This window comes from Neovison vison, chromosome 13 (genome assembly GCF_020171115.1).
Source record: "Neovison vison isolate M4711 chromosome 13, ASM_NN_V1, whole genome shotgun sequence".
In the NCBI taxonomy this organism is placed as follows: domain Eukaryota; kingdom Metazoa; phylum Chordata; class Mammalia; order Carnivora; family Mustelidae; genus Neogale; species Neogale vison.
In genome coordinates this window covers 64,496,141-64,517,241 of record NC_058103.1, presented here as the reverse complement: position 1 = coordinate 64,517,241, position 21,101 = coordinate 64,496,141, and the positions used below count along the sequence as shown (strand labels likewise).

Here is a 21,101-nt window from a genome sequence, read left to right as displayed (position 1 = left end):
CGGAGCCCAAACCCCAGCCCCCGCCAGCTCTCGCCCAGAGCCGCCGCGCCCGGGGGCCGAAGCCGCGGCGATGATCCGAATCTTTCCGGATTTCAGCGTGCAGGTGACGGCCGCGGCGGCCGGCGGGGCGGCCGCGGGCGTGCCGGCCGGCGCGGGCATGGGGAGGGCCGGCGCCGCGGCCAACGGCACCCCGCAGAACGTCCAGGGCATCACCTCCTACCAGCAGCGGTGAGTAGTCCCGCCTGGGCTGGGATAGTGCCCCCGCCCCGGGGTGCTGGGGTGGGACTCACTTTGCCTCCTGTTTTATGCGTTACAACACACATGCACATCGTCAGGGCTCACTTTGCTTGCTTCTCGTTCTACAGATGAGAAAGAAAAAAATAATAATAATAATTCACAATTCGGATTGAAAGGCACTCCAGTGTACTGGCTAAATGAAATCATCCTTTGCCCTCTGCCTGGCCCCAAATCCAGCACCCCAGCCCCGCGTAGCCTAGGAGTTGCAGCGAAGTGTTAGACACAGCACAAGGTGCTTTTGCAAAGTTTGGGATCCCCGTCCCCTTCCGCGGAATTTTCTCACTGCCTCTGCCGGGTGCGAACCCGAGCTGACGGGCAGCCTGGGGGGCAATTGATCACTGGAGGCTGATTGATCATTTGTTTCCAAACAGAATAGGAACGATTTTCACGTGTAGCTGTAGACTTGGAATTCTACATAATAGTGTTATCATGTCACCTGTTACTACAGGGAAATACAGCATGAAATCCGAGTCTCCTCGGCGCTGTTAAGTATTCATCTTAAATGCATTATAATGCAAATGCGTAAGATTCAGAGATGCGAGTTAGGAAGCAAATTTTACAAAGTTAGGCTAGGTGGGTGAGAAGGAAGTTTTGAAGTATTACTTGTTTGTATTTCTCCCAAACATCTATAGATTTTTAATAAAATATAGTTGTGGTATTGAATTAGTAAATATTCTGATTCAGTTAGGAAAGGAGGGGGGATACTACCACCAACAACCCTAGAACCCTAAAGTTCTTCCTTAAGGACAAGTTGTGATCTTCCAAGATTTTATAAAAACTGTAGTCTACAAAAATGTGCTGAGAAAAACTAACAATGTAGTAATGAAAGGTAAGCTTCCCATTTGTGGGGCTCAGTTTTACAGGAGATGGAAGAAAAAAACACACGAAAGTGTGAAATTAAATATTTGTGTTTCCCAGATTGCACACGATTAAATATCTGAGAGATTTGCCAATGGCATTTAACTTAAAATATACACAATGCATAATTCAAATAACAGTTCCTATTTTTACCTTGTATTTCAAACTTCATTGATTTGAGAACCTTTGATTTGAACCAACAGTGTTTAAACTGAAAAGGTTAAGATAATCTATCACTGCCATATTTTGTGCTTTCTAACCAATGGCCCAGCGACCAGAGCAGATTTTGCATAACACACCGAGTGTTTTCCAAGTTGATGCCCAGTACTGCAAATATTCTGTAGAAGACTTCATTATATACTTTGAGTACTGTCGGAAGTTTTAAAAAGGGAGACTTGAAAATAACTCAAAAACAGGCTGTTTCTGGTCAAAGAGATTTTTTAATCTAAATTATTTTAGTCTCATTTTCAGTGATTACAAGAACCTTTAATACAAAAGATCTGGGAATCTTTCAAACATAAAGGATTAGTAAAGAATTAGATTTTTTTTTTCCTTTTCATGATTCAGGTAAAGTTTTTTTTTTTTTTTTTTGGTCACTTACAAAACATTTAAATGACAATATAATCTGGCGGTTACTAGGAAGTGCAGGCTTTAGCTAGGAAGGGCAGGCTATAATTACAATAGTATGATCTGTGGAGTAGGGAGTCAAGGGTCAGAAATGTCAGATGGCCTTTGGACAATTTCAGAGACTTCCAACTAATCCATAAGATATAAATTGGGCATAAGAGGTGGTTCTGAATTTTCAGCCTTTACATTTGCTCTCAGAGTGTTGGAATTGTTCACTAAAAAGATCTTCCTAGGGCCAATTTCCCCCATAAGTCAGGAGCCCCCCGGGGGGGGGGGGAATCCTCCAGTGCCTCCAACACTGAAAGCTCCACTGATGACTTCCCCCTTCATCCTTGAATTTGGGCCACTTTGTCAAGACTGAATCCTTCTGTGGTTCTAAAGGTGAAAGCTTTAAAAAGAATCAACTCCAAACTTTAGCCTTTGGGATATATTATTTCCTTCTTCTCTTTCTACGTTCAGTCATATTGACAGAAGAGAAGGTGCTACAGCCCTGAAACATGGAGCTTTCTTTGGTTTCATTAGTCAGATATGATGACACCTGTTACTGCCTTTAATTTTTTTCAATTTGGGGACAGGAGAGTGAGCCTTGTGAGGCAAGACGATTATTGGCAAATGCTTAAGGGAGGGTTTGAGTCCTGAGTCCTGTGTCCTCTGGCCCTACTTCACCAGGCCACCAGCATGGGAGGCTTTAGAAGCTATGAGGGACAGACGTAGTTTGCACTTCAAGACCTGGCTTTGTTTGCTAAAGTGAATAGTGACACATCATTTTACCAAAATATCTTTTTGCATTAAGTGCTTTTGGGTAGTCTGATGAGGAAGTGACAGGAGTTGGGGGCTTTTCAAGTAAGAGTGGCCTGTTGGGAGAACACAGCCCCTCTCATTTGTCATCTTTGGGCAGAAACGCCCTAGGCTGGCTGTCCTGGAGCCAAAACTTCCAAATAGCAACTCTTCCTCCCCCCTGCCAGCCCATGTATATCTTGTATTCAGTACTCTCCACTTCAGTTCATTTTTCAATCACTCTCATCTTCTACCTGTAGAGTGTACTCCAAAGAGAACTCAAACACCATCACGCAGATTAAACACCTCTGCTACGAAAAACACTTGTGACTTGTGTTCTCAAAGTTTCCAACTCTCAGCCCCACTTTACTGGAACGGTAGGACCGAATGGGACCCCTTTTCAGGTCTATTTTTTCTGAAGTGGGAAGTGAAATGCAAAGCCTCGCCTAGGACTGATGTTTTCTGTGTAGCTTTTTCATTTGTTCAAAGTGGAAATGCGTTGGGAGTCCTTTCTGCTTTGCTGGTAGACACATGACTGATCCAAGTCTCTGCCGGAAAAGCTGCCCACACCCGGCAGAGTGGTTTAGTGGAGAGGGCGCTCTGACCAGGGTCTACCCAGGTAATGGAATTCCAGCACTGGCCCTTCAGTGAGTGGCCCTTTCTCTAGGCCTCGCTGAGCTGTAACATGAGGGAAACGAGAGAGCTTGATCCCAGAGGTCCGCAGTCCTCTGGTCCCAGGTACCAGGAGCCTAGTGGAGACAGGCGTTGGTACCTAACCGCGTAGAGACCCCTGGGAATTCCCCTGTGAACCCCGGGGTCTGCAGATACGTATGCACGTGAATAATGCAGATGTTCCAGCTCGGGAAGTGTTGGTGAGAGCGCCGGAGCCCTAAGGTGCGGGTGCAGCAGCTGCGCCCACAGGGTTCTCTGGGCTCGCGGGCTTGGTCAGCGCGCTCCCACCCGCGTTTATTTCCACTGTCTCGGAAGGCGCTCCCGGGACGCTGTCCTGTCTGCGGCCGCTCCCGTGGCCTCCCAGTTCCTCTCTCTCCCTGGTTGCGATACTCCTGAGAAGGGAAGTGTTCCAAACTGCAACTGAGTGGCGTTGTTGCGCTGGCAGCCGAGCTTCCCAGTCCCCCAACGAGAGAGAGAGAGAGAGAGAGAGAGAGAGAGAAGAGGAGAGAGAGAGAGACGGGGAGAGAGAAGGGGGGGTGTGTCTGCGTGCGAGAGAGCGCTCGGGAGCAAAGCAGCTGGAAAATGCCCAGAAATACTTTCACAGCGGTCAAGCTGGGAACCCCCTGCGTGTCTTCCCCCTCCCCGCCCCTCCTGGCCTAGGCCCCGACCGCCCCCCGCCAAGAGGGTGTGTGTCCCACCTGCCACCAGGCCAGCTCGGGGTGGTGGCGGTGGGGGGCCACAGTGGGGGGTGTGGCGGCGCTCGAGGGTGAGAACCCGGAGGCGGCGGGGCCCTGGGCCGGGCTGCCCGCGGGGCCGCGCGGCCGCCTCCCCCCCGCCGCCGCCGCCGCCTCCCCCTCCTCCTCCTCCGCCTCCGCCGCCGCCGGTCGCCTGTCTCCGCGCTGGGCATGTCTCGGGAGCCGAAGCGGCCCGGGCCGCGGGGGCTCTGCGGCGCATGGACGGCGGCGGCGCCGGGCGAGCAGGGGGAGGAGAAGGCGCAGGCGGCGGAGGAGGCGGCGACCTGCGGCGAGAGGCACCGGCGGCGCGAGGGGACGGCCGGCTGCCGGCGAGGCTCGGGCCCCACTACTTTTCCGTAGCCTCCCTGCCTCAGCAGCACGGCCGCCGCCGCCGCCGCCGCCGCCACGGCCAGGGCCACGGCCGCCGCCCGCCGGGCCGCCGCTGAGCGCCGCGCACGCCCGCACTCACTCCCGCCACCCCACGCACACGCACACCCCCCGCCCTCCCCACGCCCCCCACCCCGGGAGGGGGGGAGAGAGGCAAAAAGTAAGAGAGGAAAAAAAATAGCAGGAAGATGGCGCCCACCAAGCCCAGCTTTCAGCAGGATCCTTCCAGGCGAGAACGGTAACACTTTTCTGTTTATTGAACCTGCCGCCGGGGCGGCTGCTCCCGCCGCCGCCGCCGCCGCCTCCGCCGCCGCCGCCGAGGTGGCGGGGCCCGCTCCGCAGTCCGCCTCCTGGGCCGTGAGCCCACCGGGACCTGGTCTGCGGGCTTGCGGCTCAGCGCTCGCCCGCGGTCCCCCCGCGCATTGTCCGCCCGCGGCGACTGCGGCAGCGAGCGGGCTCCGGCGGTGGCGGCGGCGGCCGCGCCAGGCTCTCCGAGCAGTCGCACCTCCTCCGCTCGGCGAATGGAGTGACTCGCTGACAAAAAAAAAAAAAAAAAAAAAAAAAAGAAAAAAAAAAAAAGAAAGAAAAAAAAAAAAAAAAAAAGAAAGAGAAAGAAAGAAAAGAAAAAAAAAAAAAAAAAGAGAGAAACAAACAAAAAAGAGAGAAGGGGCTGCTGTGTGACGAGGAACAGCAGTGAGGGTGGGGGGCCGGGGGATCCCCGGGGCCGCCGCAGGTCCCTTGGCAGCTGCTCTCTAGGAAGGAATGAGGCTGGGGAGGGGGAGGGAAGGCAGGAGAGAAGGGGGAGGAGGAGAGGAGGAGGAGGAGGAGAAGGAGGAGGAGGAGGAGGAGGAGGCCGGGGGCGGGGAGCGGAGCTCGCGCCAGGCCCGGAATGTGTCGCGGAGGGGCTGTCTCCGCGCGGAGCAGCTAGGCCGGGCCGGGAGGAGAGAGGCGCGCGGCCGCCGTCTCCCCGCGCCCTTAGCCTTGGCAACTTGTGGGTCTCCTGCTTTGCTCTCATCTTGCCCTCCTTTCCACTTCCACGCTCCCCAAAACAAAAACAAAAACAAAAAAAAACAAAAAAAAAAAGAAAGAAAAAGAGAAAGGAAGAAGAAACCCCTCAAATCCAAATTAGCGAGTAAACAGCGAGATTCAAAATGTGCCAACAGTTGGAACGTCTATGCCCCGTTAGTTACTGTTTGGGGATCTGTGTTTTAAAAAAGTTCCTGGTGAGAATTGCATATCCAGGCAAGGGGCTCAGCGGAGCATGTCTGTTTGAAGTTAGTTAAACTAAAGCCAAAGGGAAAGGGAGTTTGTATTCAAAATATCCTTAACCGTCCTACGTGAATGGCATTGTTAGACTGCATAGTAACTAAGCACCCCCCCCCCCCGCCCCACGTGGTTTTCCCTCCTGCTGTCCACCCAGCCTACTTTGTTTGGAATCCTATTTGCTATTAACTGGCAGTGTTAATGACATTCATTGCATATAGCATATTGGTTTGTGCAAAGTACCTTTTTCTGTCTTCGAAGAAGAAGTGCTCAGTAGGAAGTATGAAATGTGAAATGTTACCCATTGCTACATGAGGAAAACAAGTGCTGTAGATACATGGCCCCTCCCCAACTTTCCTCGTAGGTATAAGTGAACTTCAGAAAAAAAGATGAGGGAAGTCCATAGTAGTTGCAAAGATTTAATTATTATTACGTAGGAGGTTTTATTTTTGATACAACGTTGCATTTAACCTATAGCTTATATCAAGAAGAGAGGTATTTAAACAAGCTACTCATTAGAAAGCTTCAGTTGCACTATTGCTTGTTTCCTTCACACAACAGGGACAGCAGAATTGGCAAGATTAAGGGAAAAATTTTGTTGGGTAGCTACATAATTGATTAATTCTAAACTATGGATAATTTCTATAAATCCTATACCTGAAAGTAAATCCCACATGATCCCGTTTTTAAGGATGTTGAATGTGTGTAGCATTGTCTGCCAACTCATACTAGCTAAATGGAATATTCAGTGTTTTATGAAGAATTCACATATTAAGGACTTTGCTCTTGTAGATAAGAAAAAAATTTTCAGAGCATTGTGCAGGTCTTTTAATAATGATTTTTAAAAAATTTAACATGGTGATGCATACTTTTTCAGATTAGAAGTTTATAATTGATTTCCTTCCTCCTTTCCACTCATCCTCCTTCCCCACTTCTGTTGGTATTAAATGTATTTACTGGGATGGCCCCAGTAATCTCTCTAGCAGAGGCCTATTTGTGTGCCATTTTGGGAATTTTTCTGAGATAGGAATCTTGAAGATAGAATTAATTTCTAGAGGAAACTTCATAGCCTGTGCATGAGCGCGTTCTTTATCACCTGTCTCCATTTGGCATTCGAAGAAGGTAAATCAAAGTGCGCGATTTGTTATTCTGCTCCACTTGAGAGCTGAACTAAATAACACTTGGTCTGAAATTCTGATTGAAGTTGTAGGAGGATATACTGTATTTAATTTAATGCCCTTTAATAGCAGCTTCTTGTTCAGCTTGGATGCTGTCATTTTAAAGGTTGGATCTGAGAAGGTTTAACCTGTAGGGAGAGGGAGGAGTAATAACGAGGTAGGGGGCAGAAGGAGCGATAGAGAGGAGAGGAGTTATAAACTAAATGTTTAACAGTAATAACCACAAACTTGGCCCGTTATCCAAACAGTTGTTTTATGCCCCGAGGGTTCACTTTGTTATTGGGGCTTTAAATGCTCTTAGCACTTTAAGTGTAAACGTTACACATGTTAGTTGATTTGGTTTTGTAATGAGAAATGGAAAGTCAGATGGTTTGGTCAGGAGGGGGTTGGTTTTCATAGTTACTTGCTTTAGCTAAGTAGAGTCATTTCACCTTTATGTAGATTTTGTGTCTGGTACTTGTTGGTTTGTAGTAGTATTTCCCTGTAACAGTTGAACACTAATATGTTTATAAAAGATCACTTTCGTGGACATGCTTTAGGTGGTATCCTCCCATTTATTTACAAAATAGTTTCAAATCACTGATTTCATAAAGGCCCTTATGGATACTACTCTTTACTGCTTTTCAAATACAGCAGTAACACAAACTTATATAGAAAAAAAGGACATTTTTTCCAATGGTCTTGTTGTTAATTTATAAAATATCTAACCTGAGTTTAGTAATACAGTACAAAAGTCATTTCCTTCTAATAATGTTTATCTAATAAAGAGTGATCTTTATTTTATTTTATCTTTATCTAATAAAGAGTGAGTTTTGGAAAAAGAAACTTCTTCTTCAGTATGTCTTTGGTTACTATTTAGTATTGCTTAAATTTCTTTCACTCTTACACACAAAATGAGCCTGAGAGCCTGAGAGCATAAGCTGAAAACCTTGTGTATTTAAACTTGCTCGATTTTTCTTTAAACTCCAATAGGCTGCAAATTATGTAGCTCTACCACAGAGTTTTTCCACTATGTGGATATATAACCAAGAAAAGTAGACAGATAGAAGTGTCAAGCATGTGATGTGCCCATGCTGGTTTGCAAAGCATATTCCGGTAGTATTCAGGGCTTTTGGTTTAAAAAGTGAAGGTGGTGGTGGAGACTTTTTTGGGAGAAGGTATTTCTTTTTACATTGTAAGCTTAAACACAGAGTGATAAATGATGATATGCGTTGTCTAACACTTGCTTATATATAAATAGCTCAACAAGATTGCTTAAATGATAATCGAAAATATGAAATAGGATGGCCTTCATATCACAAGGCCAAGGGTCTACAAATGGAAAAACTGAAATAATGAAATATTTCCAAGGCAACAGACTGTCAACAAGAACTGTAATGCATGGGCATATCATAGAACCACAGGAGAGGATATTAGATCGTATAGCTCTGGAGCCAGGAGTTATAATGACCTTTATTATGTAGGACCCTCCCACATTACAGCATCTTTTCCGTATTCCCAATCTCTGGTTTATGATTTGAGAGACGAATAGCTACTCTGAATCTGTAATATGCCAGTTACTAGATTTGATTCGTTACAAGGAGCAAACTTGATATCAGTATTACTTGATGTTTTTGTTAAAAAAAAAAAAAGTTGCTAGTGGTATTATGAGTAGTTTCCGTCCCTGTGTCTTTGCAGAGTCTTAAAAATATGGCTTTTATTTGACCAAAAGTGATGTGAAATTACTATCTCAGCAATGGATTGGTAAGAATTGCATTGTGATTTAAATACAACCTACACATCGGAATGGTTTGGTATTTTTAGTGATACGAAGTTTGATTTTCCCCTGAAATTCTATACAACAGTTGCCCCTACAATAGAGCTATTTTATGAGAATGCCAGAGTTTCCATGAGCCCCTCAATACTTTTACTGTGTCCCAGATCTTAGTCTGGATGGAATCCAGTGACATGTTAAAATTGCATTTGTTTGAAATGGGCCCTGATGTCTAGGATCTTCTGCTCTGTGGTGAGGTTTTCTATGACAAGATGTATAGATATGTGCTTTTGTAAAGCAGCACTTTTGGGGGACAATTTAGGTAGTGTAGCTTTCATTTCCTTACTTTAAAGCTGCAGAGCTTTATATTTTGTGACATATTTGTGGGGGATATATCACAAATATTTCTAAATCTCTCCTAGTAATGTTTTCCCATATGCACTTTCTTAAGTGCTTTACTATTAATAATGACCCCAATGTAAACCTTAGATAGTCTGTTTCTGTTTTCTTATTTTTCCTGCATTCCTGTGAATCTCTTTTGTCTGCAGAATGCTGCTCCCTGAATTTAAAGAAAATTGAGCACACATGAGAGGGGAACAGGCCCTTCCTATGATATTTGCATGGCCACTTTTTCTACAGTGTAACATTTCATCATTTGGGTTAAATTTTTAAAAATTTTGCATTGTGTAGGCAGAGATTCGAACTTCAGGTGTTTTACAGACATTCCTTAATTGTTTGCACTAGATAGGGTTAAAGGTTAGCGAAAGAGTTGGTATGTTAAAAATTTAGTTGATTAAATACTAATTTACAATTTAAATGCTACCAAATTTTCACATCATGGCATATATGAAACTTGAAATATTTTAATCTATACTATTATGTGTACTGATATTTAAATCTGTACTTCTAGAATTTATGGAAAAATTCAGTTACATTGCTTTGCATTTAATGATGTTAGTATTTTCACAGTAAATAGTGCCCCCCCCCTTTTTCCTCATTGGGCAGTGTAATAAACCAACTGTAACTGAATGGTATTTTTACTGCTCTGGGCCCCATTAGTGTGAATAGGATGTTTGCACTATTAAGTTTGATAGAACCTTACATAGTTAGAATAATTTGCAGTAATATTAGTAATACTACAGTGCATAAGCAGGACATAGCTTGGTAAGAGTAAAGTGATTACTACTGTATTTGAAATGACTAGGGTATGACAAGATTAAACAGCACTTGAAGTTGTTGTCTGTATACATTTCTAGAGCATAATGTTTTGGTATACATTAGAGCATAATGTATTTGCAGTCCTGTGCACAAAATCATGAGACACAAGATGAAAATCGCATATCCCTAGTGCTTGTGGCCTTTGAGTATAATTATTGATTGGTTCATTCACTCAGCCTTATTTATTGAACCTCTCCTATGGACAGTCGTGACTTGTGCAAGAGATGGAAGTTAACAATACTCTGTAAGAGTAGTTGTTCTGACCATAGACTTGTCCTTATACCGGACATGCAAAATACTGTAGAGAGCCAGAAACACCTTTTACTGCAAGAGGAGGAAGTGCAGAATTCAGAGTAATATATATAAGGCTCTCTATCTCTTTGGACTTCGATCAGCTTAGTGTTCTGGGCGGAGGAGAGAGGAAAGGTAGGTATCCAGGTTGTAAAATATTATAACTAATGACAGTATAATGACTAGTGGTTCTTGGAGAAAAGACAGAAAAGATGCCATATAAGTGTAAGTGAAATTATAGAAGATTTTTAGAAACAATCTCTGGAGGGATTCAGAAAATAAAAAGAGATCACACATGATAATGATCAACGGTTACTGGGCCATGTTTTGGGTCCTGTATTAAAGACCTTTTTGGTCAAGAAAATAGATTCTAATCTTCCCAAGGAAGGTAGTAGAGATAGGGACTGAATTTGGGTTTGTCGCTGTAGGAACCTACCTTTCACAGCAGTGTGCAGGTGTTTCGTTTTTGGACTTCGCAGCACCAGGGATTTCTGGGCGGATGCCATAGAGCTCTTGTGGCGGGTAGACCACATGCACTATGGATAGTGACCTCGATCTCTGTTTCTTGGTCATTCATCCCATGTTCGGAGAACTTCAGAAATGTAATGTTCATGAAGTTAGAAGCATTCACGTTTAAATGATTTTCCCTCTAGTCTTTCACATTCCCGTTGTTTTGTGGGCAAGTTCCATAGCTCTGTGTACTCCGGGAAGATTTGTTAAGGAATTTTTTTTTTTTTAAGATTTTATTTATTTGTTTATATGACAGAGAGAGTTCGCAAGTAGAGAGGCAGGCGGGGGTTGGGGGGGAAGCAGGCTCCCTGCTGAGCAGAGAGCCTGATGTGGGGCTTGATCCCAGGACCCTGAGATCATGACCTGAGCCGAAGACAGAGGTTTAACTCACTGAGCCACCCAGGTGCCCCGGAATGGTTTTTAGAAGAATCAGTTTGCTGCGTGCAAACACCTTGTAGGCCATAGACCATGAAGTACCCCAGGACCTCCTCTGCTCCTGTTATCCATGCCTCAGAGTGTGCCGTAGTTTTTCTAAAGCTTACCATTGAGGCATTCTTATTTTGTGAGTTTTGCCACTAAGTGGGTGGAAACAGCCTCACAAACTTTCTGAATAACACAGGTTGGTACTTAAGTGTATTTCTAGATCTTGTCTTTTGAAATATGTAAGGACTCATGCAAGTTGGCCTCCTGCCAAGTTAGGTGGCATTATAATAATGACAGTAAGCCTTTATATAGCAATATGGGCCAGGTATGATTCTAAGGGCTTTACATATATTAATTAACTCATTTAATGAAAAACTTGTTAAAAATGGACCACAATAAATGCATAAATGATAAGTTCTCATTATTTAGTCCCTCTTCCTCTCTGGACACACACAGATACTTGTGGCATCTTCAAGAAGGGAGAGTCTTTGGTAACATTTTAATTTCTCTAAGGCCAGGCATCCTAGGGGTTGGGCAGGCATGTTAACGGTTCTTTGACAAAAGCTGTACTTCGGGAAACTTTGTAACATCTGACACCATTACTGCTCATTGTAGAATGTCTGCTAGATTTGAGGTACTAGACAAGCATGCCACGTTTATCTTTACATTTTTGGATGTTATAGTGTCAACCAAATAGCTTAAAAAAAAAATATCGATTGCAGTAGATTAATATTTATTTGAAGCTATTTTCTATAGGAATTCCAGACAGAGAAAGGACTAGATTAGGGGTGCTTCAGTATTTGTGCTTGAAAGAACTGAGTGTTTTGCGTGTGTATTTTAATAAAATATTCACTTTTACATTCAGAAAAATCTCTTGTTTACATAAAGGATAGGTTGCCTTACAAAATGTTGGAAAGGGCTCATTTAGAGAGATGTTTTGCTAAAAATATTGAAGATAAAAAGCAGCAGTCAATAGAAAGTATAAGTGAAAAATAAGCCACAAAATTTAAAATAGCTTTCAGATCATCTTAAAAGAAATTACTTCTGATTACAGTATTTTATTATCATCAGTATGCTAATGCAGAGTTAAAGGGCTCTGACTCGGGTACCTAGGTTATATATAACATTAAAGCTTAAATCTTTATCACATATTTTTGAAAGTAGTGCCACATAGCATTTTAAGACCACTTTATGGAATCATCGGTCATTTCAGTTATATCCCATTACTTCTGATAGACGGGGGCTTTTTCATTGGTAAGATTTATAAGAATTTTATTATAAAGAAAAATGTAATATTGGATTAAGGGTCATCTTTATTTGACTATAGCTCAAATCAGCACCCTCTTACCCTCCAATCTATGAATTTTCCTTTCCACCTTGGTAACACTATGGAAAAGGATACTAGTTCTAAACTTCATCCAGAAGCACTTTACTCAGGAAGAGTGCAGCATTTTGGTAGAGGCAGATGGAATGATTGAAACTCTTTGCAGAACGTCTCTTCCCGTCCTAGAAAATGGAGAGATCAAAGGATAAGGGTATTTTTAGTAACTAATATGGATTGCATTGATTGAAGGAGTATTTTATTATAAATACTTTATTCCTTTATTCCAAATAATTTATTCCTCAGAATCTATTTCTGAAAAACATATATATCCTATTCAATATGAATGGATTTTTTTTTAATTGCACAAGATTCTATATACCCTATGTAAAATCATATAAACATATGTTAAGCCTACATGTATACTGTTTATGATATAACATATATAAAATATAAATCAGATCTATCATATTTGTATTATATCTACCTAAGATGCAAAAATGTAACAAAGATATCTTGAACATATTATAAATGTCTTACTTCAGATCGAGTTAAATTTACATATAGGCAGTGAATTGGTGACTTTTTTGTTTTCCTAATGCTGTAAGGAAAAGTAGGCTCATCATTTTTTTTTACACATTTTTATTGTTCTGTGTAAATGTAATTTGTTAATCCTGTGAAATTTGTCATAGATAAATTTGCTTGGATTATCTTGTCACCACCGTATCTGCATTCTTTTGTTCATTGCTTATTCATAATTTAACAGTCTGGCAGTGAGCCTTTTTGGGATGCTCACAAAAGATATATGACCTCTACCAGCTGCTACTATAACCTGCAGAATGCACAGCAAGACATTAGAAACGTGAGGATTCCTCTACTGATTAAAGTGCTCTTCATTTAAACAGTCTGTTCATAAGAATCTCAGGAATCTCTTGCTACCAGCAGTTTTGTTGTTTTTTTTTTTTCTTCCTAGCAAAATTAGTTCACACTATTGAATCTTCATTTGGTATGATTTTTTTTTTTTAGGTGATCCAAAAGAAATTAATTTCTTGAATTCTGCTGCTTCTTTATAACCAAAGACTCAAAAATCTGACATTTGGGCATATTCAAGTTCTCCAGAAACAGTTTTACTGGCCAAGGAAGAATAGAGAGTAGAATGGCTATATCATCCCCAATCTTAGAAGAAATGGTTGGTTTAATCCTACTCGAATCCAGGCACTTTACAGTTTGTATTCGAAACAGCCTATATTATGTGGTATGTGGCAGACATTAAAAATAGAATGTTACTTGAGGTGTAACCACATCTTTAGGTTTTCATTATTCTGAATTAGTTTAGCATACGAATTTATTCTCATCTCCCCCCTCCCCCCAGAAATCAGCAGATCAGTTTATGAGTAATGGCTAGTTTTTGCCTCTCTTCTGTGCAAGCATATGATTACAGTTCAAAATAATTCATTGCTAATCCATGCAGTATTGGTTCATCTCCATCACTCTGTTCTGTGATTAGAGCCTCAGGCCTGCTGCCTTGCTTTCTGCCCTGATTTTCTTTAACTGCAACCCTTGTTTTAATATAGTTCTGTAGTCACCACTGTCCTGCTCGCTCCTCTCCATCCCTCATATATATCGATTGCAGTAGATTAATATTTATTTGAAGCTATTTTTCAGACTTTGTGAAAAATGTATTCATTTCTTACTGTGAATCTTCATCTAAAGGGAGGGGGAGAGGGAAGATGTAAGACTCAGGTACGCCACTCTTCTTACAAAGTGAAGCTATTGCTTTTCCAACCTTCATTCTTTGCTGTAGTCACTGTTTGTTCTTTATATACAAATCAGGAAGTTTAATTTCCTTGAAAAAAATTTAGATGAAGCTGTAGTGTTAACAGTTGAACTCTTGTTTGTAACAGTTCTAAAATGGCTTTCTGCATTTCCTGAGTATATACCGGAGTCGGTGCAATCACCATCATATACATTGATCAGCTTGCATTGAATATTTCCAGACAAGGCCACAAAGCTATCATTTTCCTTAACATCAAAATTTGCCAATTTCACCAGAAGGTCATCTAACAGATTTTTTAAAGACTTTGTTTCAGATCTCAGTAGTCCAGTGTTCCTTTTAATAATTACTTTCGTCTCATTGTAGCCGTGTGTTTGAAAGTGTAGGTCAATGAGGATGATTGCATTCAGAATTTCATGATCTGTGTAGTGGAACAAATTGAAAGCAAAGCCTGTATCAATCACTGTGAAGGGAGGGTTAATTGTTACCGCTTCTCAAGCCTCTGGACAGATAAACCAGTAATGAAATACTTATTGCTCTGATATGTGAATGCTGAAGGATGAAACAATGGAAACAGAAGCAGTCTTCAGAGATAACCAAAAAGGCAAGGAAAAAAAAATAATAAACTGGATGAAAGTATGGAACTATGTGCTGCATTAACTCTCTTAAAAGTAATATTGTTTTTAGCTTCCTACCCATCTTTTTCTGGCAGGTTAGGGCAGTATCATATATCAGGTTGCTAAAGCCAAATAAGAATATAAATGGAAAACTCTCTTTCTGTAAAAATAAAAAAAACTAAAAAAAGGAAAAAACCCCAAACCCCAAAACATACAGTCCTAGGCTTTATATGAACACTGCATATTTTATAAAAATAACGTTTGAATTACTATTTAAGTTTTTCTCTCAAAAAAAAACTAGTGATTCTATACATGTTAAATATTATACATGCATAAATGGCTTAAATTCCAGAATGTTATAAAGGATTGTTTTGTTATCTTTGAAGAGATTTTGGAATTATTGGCCCATTGTAGACCAAAGCATAGAGGAAATTGTGAAATACATAAAGAAACAGTCAAATAAGAATTAGTGTTGCAAAGAAATCATGAGATTAGAGTAAACACATTTAACCATTTCTACCATATGAACTTAACATTTAAACATCTGTTAGTTACTTATATGTTGAAATATATGCAAAAATATTTAGCCAAATTGAAGTCTTAGGCCCATGACAATCATCTCAACACAGTGGGTAGTTCTGAAAATTAATGAGAATGATAATACTGTAAAGACTGTTCCAGAGTTTGCCCAAATTCATTATCTAAGACTCTTGTTAAGAACATCTCAAAGAATTTTAACCAGGAAAATATATTAATGGTTCAAAAGCATTTTCAAAACCCTGAATTATAAAAGTATAATGGAATTATAGATGCAAGAGTTATAGTTAGCAACACAGATAGCAGAAGACATTATGATGGCAAATTTTTCCACAACCTATATACTCCTTTTGTACACGGTTTCTAGGTAGGGTTTAAATCTCACACATTATTTTTGTTTTGTTTTGTTTTTAGGGCAAGAAAATCAGAATCATTTAAAAACTAAAATGGGTTCCTTCCCATTCATGAGGAGAAGCTGATAGCTGTAAAAAGTTAGATGTGTCTTTTGGCAGTCATTTCAGATTTGACACCACCAACAAGCCAGAACATTTTTAGCAAAAAGAAAGAACTGTTGCACATCTTTTTATTTGTCTTCAAATAAAAGTTTCCCAAGACCTGTTTCTGTGCAATATTGGCGTAGCTGCATAGAAACTAAGCAAATGACTGGGGCATAGCCTTTTTTTTTTTTTTTTTTTTTTTTAATGGCAACAGCACCATCCTCCAGTGAATGTGGTTTTGTATGTTGTATAAGAATTCATTGTAATAGTGATACTGTAACATCCCTGGGCCAGGCTACTTAGACTGCTACTAAGATACATCAAAATGTAAGTCAGTAGAGAGCTCTTAGGTACAGCTGTACCAAAGGGTATGGACTTCGGTCTACAACAAATGGCAGGCGGAAAGCAAGGAGAATTCCTTTCCTTGGTAATAGACATATACTGAACAGAAGTGCCTGCGGGTATCGAGATGGTCAGGGCAGTACACGATGAAGTGCCATTGGTCACTTGCTGGTTGGGTGCTAGCAAAACAGCAGGTAATGGCCCGAAACCCAGTCACTGGTTTTGGTCTTTCATTATCTTTATAGGAAGTTGTTCTCTACACAGACAGGTCCTTTAACCATGTACAGCCTTAGTTTCTTTATTAGTATATTCAGTGGCTAACATTTCCTTCCAGCTATGAAATTCTGTGACTACATGATTTGAATTATGTGGAAATATGATGCAAAATAATGAGTTGAAGTCTATGGTGTTTCTTTTTTTTCCCCCAATGGTATTAGGATTTACAAATATTCTTTATTTATAAAACTATTGAAGTTTTTAGATCCAATACAATGCTTGTTGTGCAGGTTTCAATCAATAAAATGTTGGATAGTTAAGTATTTTTCTTCCACATAAACATCTTTGAATGGAAACTTTTTATTGCAAGACTGTCCAGAGAGACGTTGCAGTGGAAGCTATAGGCTATATTAAATTATATTTTAAAGTGACATATTATGCACATGACTCAAGGTAGCACTAAAGAAAAACACTGAAAGTGTTTAGCTATAAATACATTTGTTGGTTAAATTCAATTGAGGTGGTAGAACAACTCTGGAAATATTTGAAAACCAGATGATATACCACAAAGAAGGAAGTTAACAATGTAATGTTTGATGGACAGGCGAGCACTTAAGGGAATAACTAATCTCTGAAAATTTTGTGTGTTCCTAAAACATTTATAAAGAAATTTCTGTAGTGAGTTATTTGCCCAAACGACAACGATAATTTCTTTATTTCTAACCTTGTTTTTCTCTTTGTCTTTAAATTTTTAAAAAGTTTTTACTTATTTATTTGAGAGAGGGTGCATGAGCATGAGCAGGGGGAGGGGCAGAAGAAGAAGCGGATGGTGAGATGAGCAGGGAGCCCGACGTGGGGCTTGATCCCAGGACCCCGGATCCCTGACCTGAGCGGAAGGCAGCTGCTTAATTTAACTGACTGAGCCACCAGGCACCCCTCTACCCTTGTTTTTCAAAGGAGCTTTCTTCTAATTCTTCTCCGTTACTTATAAAGATGATCTGATTTAGTGTTTGTAGTATAGACAGATTTAAATATTTATGATTGGGTAAGATTTCTTCTCATAAATTAAAGCCTTTAAATACATGCATCATTTAGACATTTATTGTTTCCTTTGAAAGTTTCTAATTAATGACATTACTGCAAATATATTCTTCTGAGATAATTAACATTTTTGCCTAATTTCTCTCTCTCTGTCTAATACCTATATTCTATATATTATCTGTAGATTTAAGAGTATTTTATCCCCCAAACCTCTTTTATACTTAATTATCAGGATAATTTAACACCACTGATAAAAAATATTTTTCCCTAAAAGCACTCTGTTCCTCACAAGATAATTTTCCATTTTTCTCTTATGAAAACAACCAGGAAAACTAAAAAAAAAAAAAAAAAAAAAAAAAAGTATAGCATAGTGTAGACTGTACTTATAAAACTCCTATCCTTCCCTCTTCACTCATCAAGACTGTACTTTTTCAAAGCTAATGCTGGCTAAGTGTTAGGAGATAATCTGATTAGAACAATTTACATTGAGGAAAGAAGCTATTTTCATTTTTTAAAAGGAGCCAACAATACCAAATTGCAATTTATTAGAACATGGAGGATTTCCAGTGTGTCTTGCCTGTCTCTCTACATCACACATATATGCCCCTTCCTAAGAGATACCTTGGTCAATACTCTGAAGTAACCTCTTCTGAAAATTTTCTATCACCTCATGACATTGTTTTAGAAATCATACAGTAGTTTCCTCACATGATTGCGTATAAAAATGGCCAGATAGCATGAGCTGGGTTAAACACACGTGCTATGCCTATTTTCATTGATAACTTTTTAAAAACATCTAGTTAAGCATCTCTCACTGTAGTGAAGAGCTACCACCAAGTAAGGAAATTGAGAACTGGGTGGCATGTTGTGACACTAAGGTTTCAAGGGTGCACTCAGTGCTGAGGTAGGGTTTAAATGTGGAATTTATAGATGGCTGTAGAGGTCTTTGTGGAAAGGAATCCACATCAAGTCTTCAGGGTTGGGTTGAACCAAACCACCACAGACTTCACAAGATCCATTCTCTGTCACGGTCCTGCTCCTTCTGTCCCACTCACTTACCGAGTCCTGTTCCAAGGGTGCACATTACCATCCAGCTGTATTTTGCTGTTACTCATTTGCCACCAGCATCTGTTCCTTACATGGTCATGAAGACTTTTGATAAGCTCTGACTGAGCGCAGCCTCTCCTGACTTATACTGGGGGTTTTTAAACCCATGGTCCATCAACAGTATAGCAGTGGGGAAATGGGCTTCAGGGGATCCAAAGAGTCTCCTGCAATGGCATATTCATACATTTTTATCAGTTACTTAAGGGGGTATATTTTCCCTGAAAAATTTGTGTCAAGAATTGTGAAGAGCCTGAGATTTTACTGTACTTGCAAACTACTACGTTATCCTTTAAATGGATATTGGTAGAATTTCCATTATCCTTGGATTAGAGACAGAAAAGTTTATTACAGCCTTGGCAGTAGCCAGTGTATCAGAATTTAAGGCAATCTCTGATCTTTGGTTCCTACAAAGAGGGCCACATAATACCTGTATATGTAGTAGGTTGTGTCACAAGAGGAACTCTCAACTTAGGGAACCTGAACTTTTTAGGATGGACAGTAAACATGTCTCCCCTTTGCTCTGGAGGGAGAAACACCAGCTCTGACCTCCAAGGCTATCCTCTATACAAATAAACTTGAATAGATAGTCTGGTACAAAGGGTAGTTAGTGCCTGGCCTAGAAGATGTGGAGAAATGCAAGACACTTTTCTCTCAGCAGTCTGCATCATTGCTATGGCGATCCTTTAGAAGGATGAGAGGATGTAGTGATATAATTGTCCTGTAGTTTCAAGTTTCTTTGAGCTTAATGCAAGAGGAAGTCAACTATTTGAGAGGAAATGACAAAGATTCTGAATGGAAAGTTTTCCAAAATGGCATAGGTTTGGTTGATTCAGTACTGCGTAGGTCCTTATAACGTTAATATATTAACATTCTCATGACCTCTGTTTTATCACAGTTGATTCTTGTCCTTTTTTGTAAATATGCTTTCTTCCGGGTTTGCTCTATTTACCCATAAATTTTAATTTGTTGAGAGTTCACTTTGTGTTTTTGTGTTATATTATTCACGTTTCTCCACAGCTCAGTAAGATAGGTTCTGTCAGTATCTCCACTGCATTGCTAAAGTCAGAATTACTAAGGATTTGGAACTGGGCTCTAGCCTAGTCTGTTGACTTACTACATCATAGAGATGACATTCTTTGACCACACTGGTTTCCTTCTGATTCTCTTTTTTTAAATTTTTTATTTCTTTATTAACATATAATGTATTGTTAGCCCCAGGGGTACAGGTCTGTGAATCACCAGGTTTACACACTTCGCAGCACTCACCATAGCACATACCCTCCCCAATGTCCATAACTCCACCACCCTCCTTCTGATTCTTGAAGAATTTTTTCCTATGGTCCTTTTTTCTTCTGGGGCTTTCCCATTTTTCCCACATCACCTTCCTGCCTCATAATGTTTTTCCCTTCCTTATACCCAAGTCCTTACCCCATATGGACCCAGCTGATTCTATAGGTCCCTTCTTACACATCGCCTTTTAATACCTGCCATGGACTTGTAGGTATTGAATATTTTTGCACCCCCACATTATACTAAGTCACCTTATCTTCTGATTTTGTAGTAATCATATCTGTAAAGCTAATGATTATAATGACAACATAAACAAGTCAACCAAAGATTTACAGGTCATACCTAGCTTTGTGGTAAGGTAATATATTAAAGATTGTTATAAAGAGATTATGATCTTGTTTAGCAAGTTATAATCTGTAGTCCTATTTACTGCATAGTTTTTATAACATCCCATTGTGAATAGATTTACATGTTGTAATTTATGGTGGCATGGATCAAAATGTATCCCTATCTTTTGCAAAGTATTGCACTTATGTATACACCATAATTTGTTGGTATAGCTCGCTTAAAAGGCTTGGTTAAAGTGATGGTGGTTTCTGGTCATTTCTGATCCAGTTATAAATTAGAAGGTCACCTCCAATCAATGCCCAGTGACTTGGCACTTTGCTTTCCCATTTTCCAGTCTTCTAGCCTCATTTTTATCCCATAGGTTTTAACAGTATCATGATACTATAATTTAATGATCAAAATAGGATCTAATAGCTCACAAGACCACTATGGCCCAGATATTCTCTATTGGATACATTTTATAATTATTCTCTGTGATGGGGATGCTTACATAAATGTCAATATACTATCTGGAGATCATGTTAAAATATCAAACCGGAAAGTGCTCTTGAGGAATGGACAATGGAATATAGAAATCATTTTATTGTTGAGAGCAGATGCATCATCAGAATCTATTGTTAAAATTCTAAATATCCATAACCAGTATAAAGGACCATTAATCAAAATATTGGATGACAAAGAAATAAATAATAGCTTCTTGTGTTCTTGTCTTTCTGCATAGACTGTGACCTCTTTGGAAGGCAAGAAATCATTGTCCCCCATTGTGTATGCCCAGGGAAGAAAAACATTCCTAGAACAGAGTTAATGAATGGAGGAATGAATGTCAGTTCTAATTATGCCTACTTCATACTTAACATTTTATCCCAGGTAGTCCTTATATCTGTCAAAACTCTGCAACTATACTTTGTATACCTCATTGTCTCTGATCTAGAGAAGAAATTAATAGGGAAAATTGAAGTATTTTATAATTATAAATATTTCCCCAATGCTTAGAAATTTCTAGTGTATTCTAAAATTTCAAAG

General features: G+C 40.4%; 1 protein-coding gene across 1 annotated transcript in view; it reads left to right on the top strand.

The window, feature by feature from the left end:
* The first annotated feature begins 4,541 nt into the window (after window positions 1-4,541).
* NPAS3 (neuronal PAS domain protein 3) overlaps window positions 4,542-21,101 on the top strand; it is an 840,213-nt gene continuing 823,653 nt past the window's right edge. The window contains exon 1 of the mRNA XM_044231862.1: window positions 4,542-4,590. The gene's annotated coding sequence lies outside the window, so the exon portion shown is untranslated. The remainder of the gene's footprint in view (window positions 4,591-21,101) is intronic.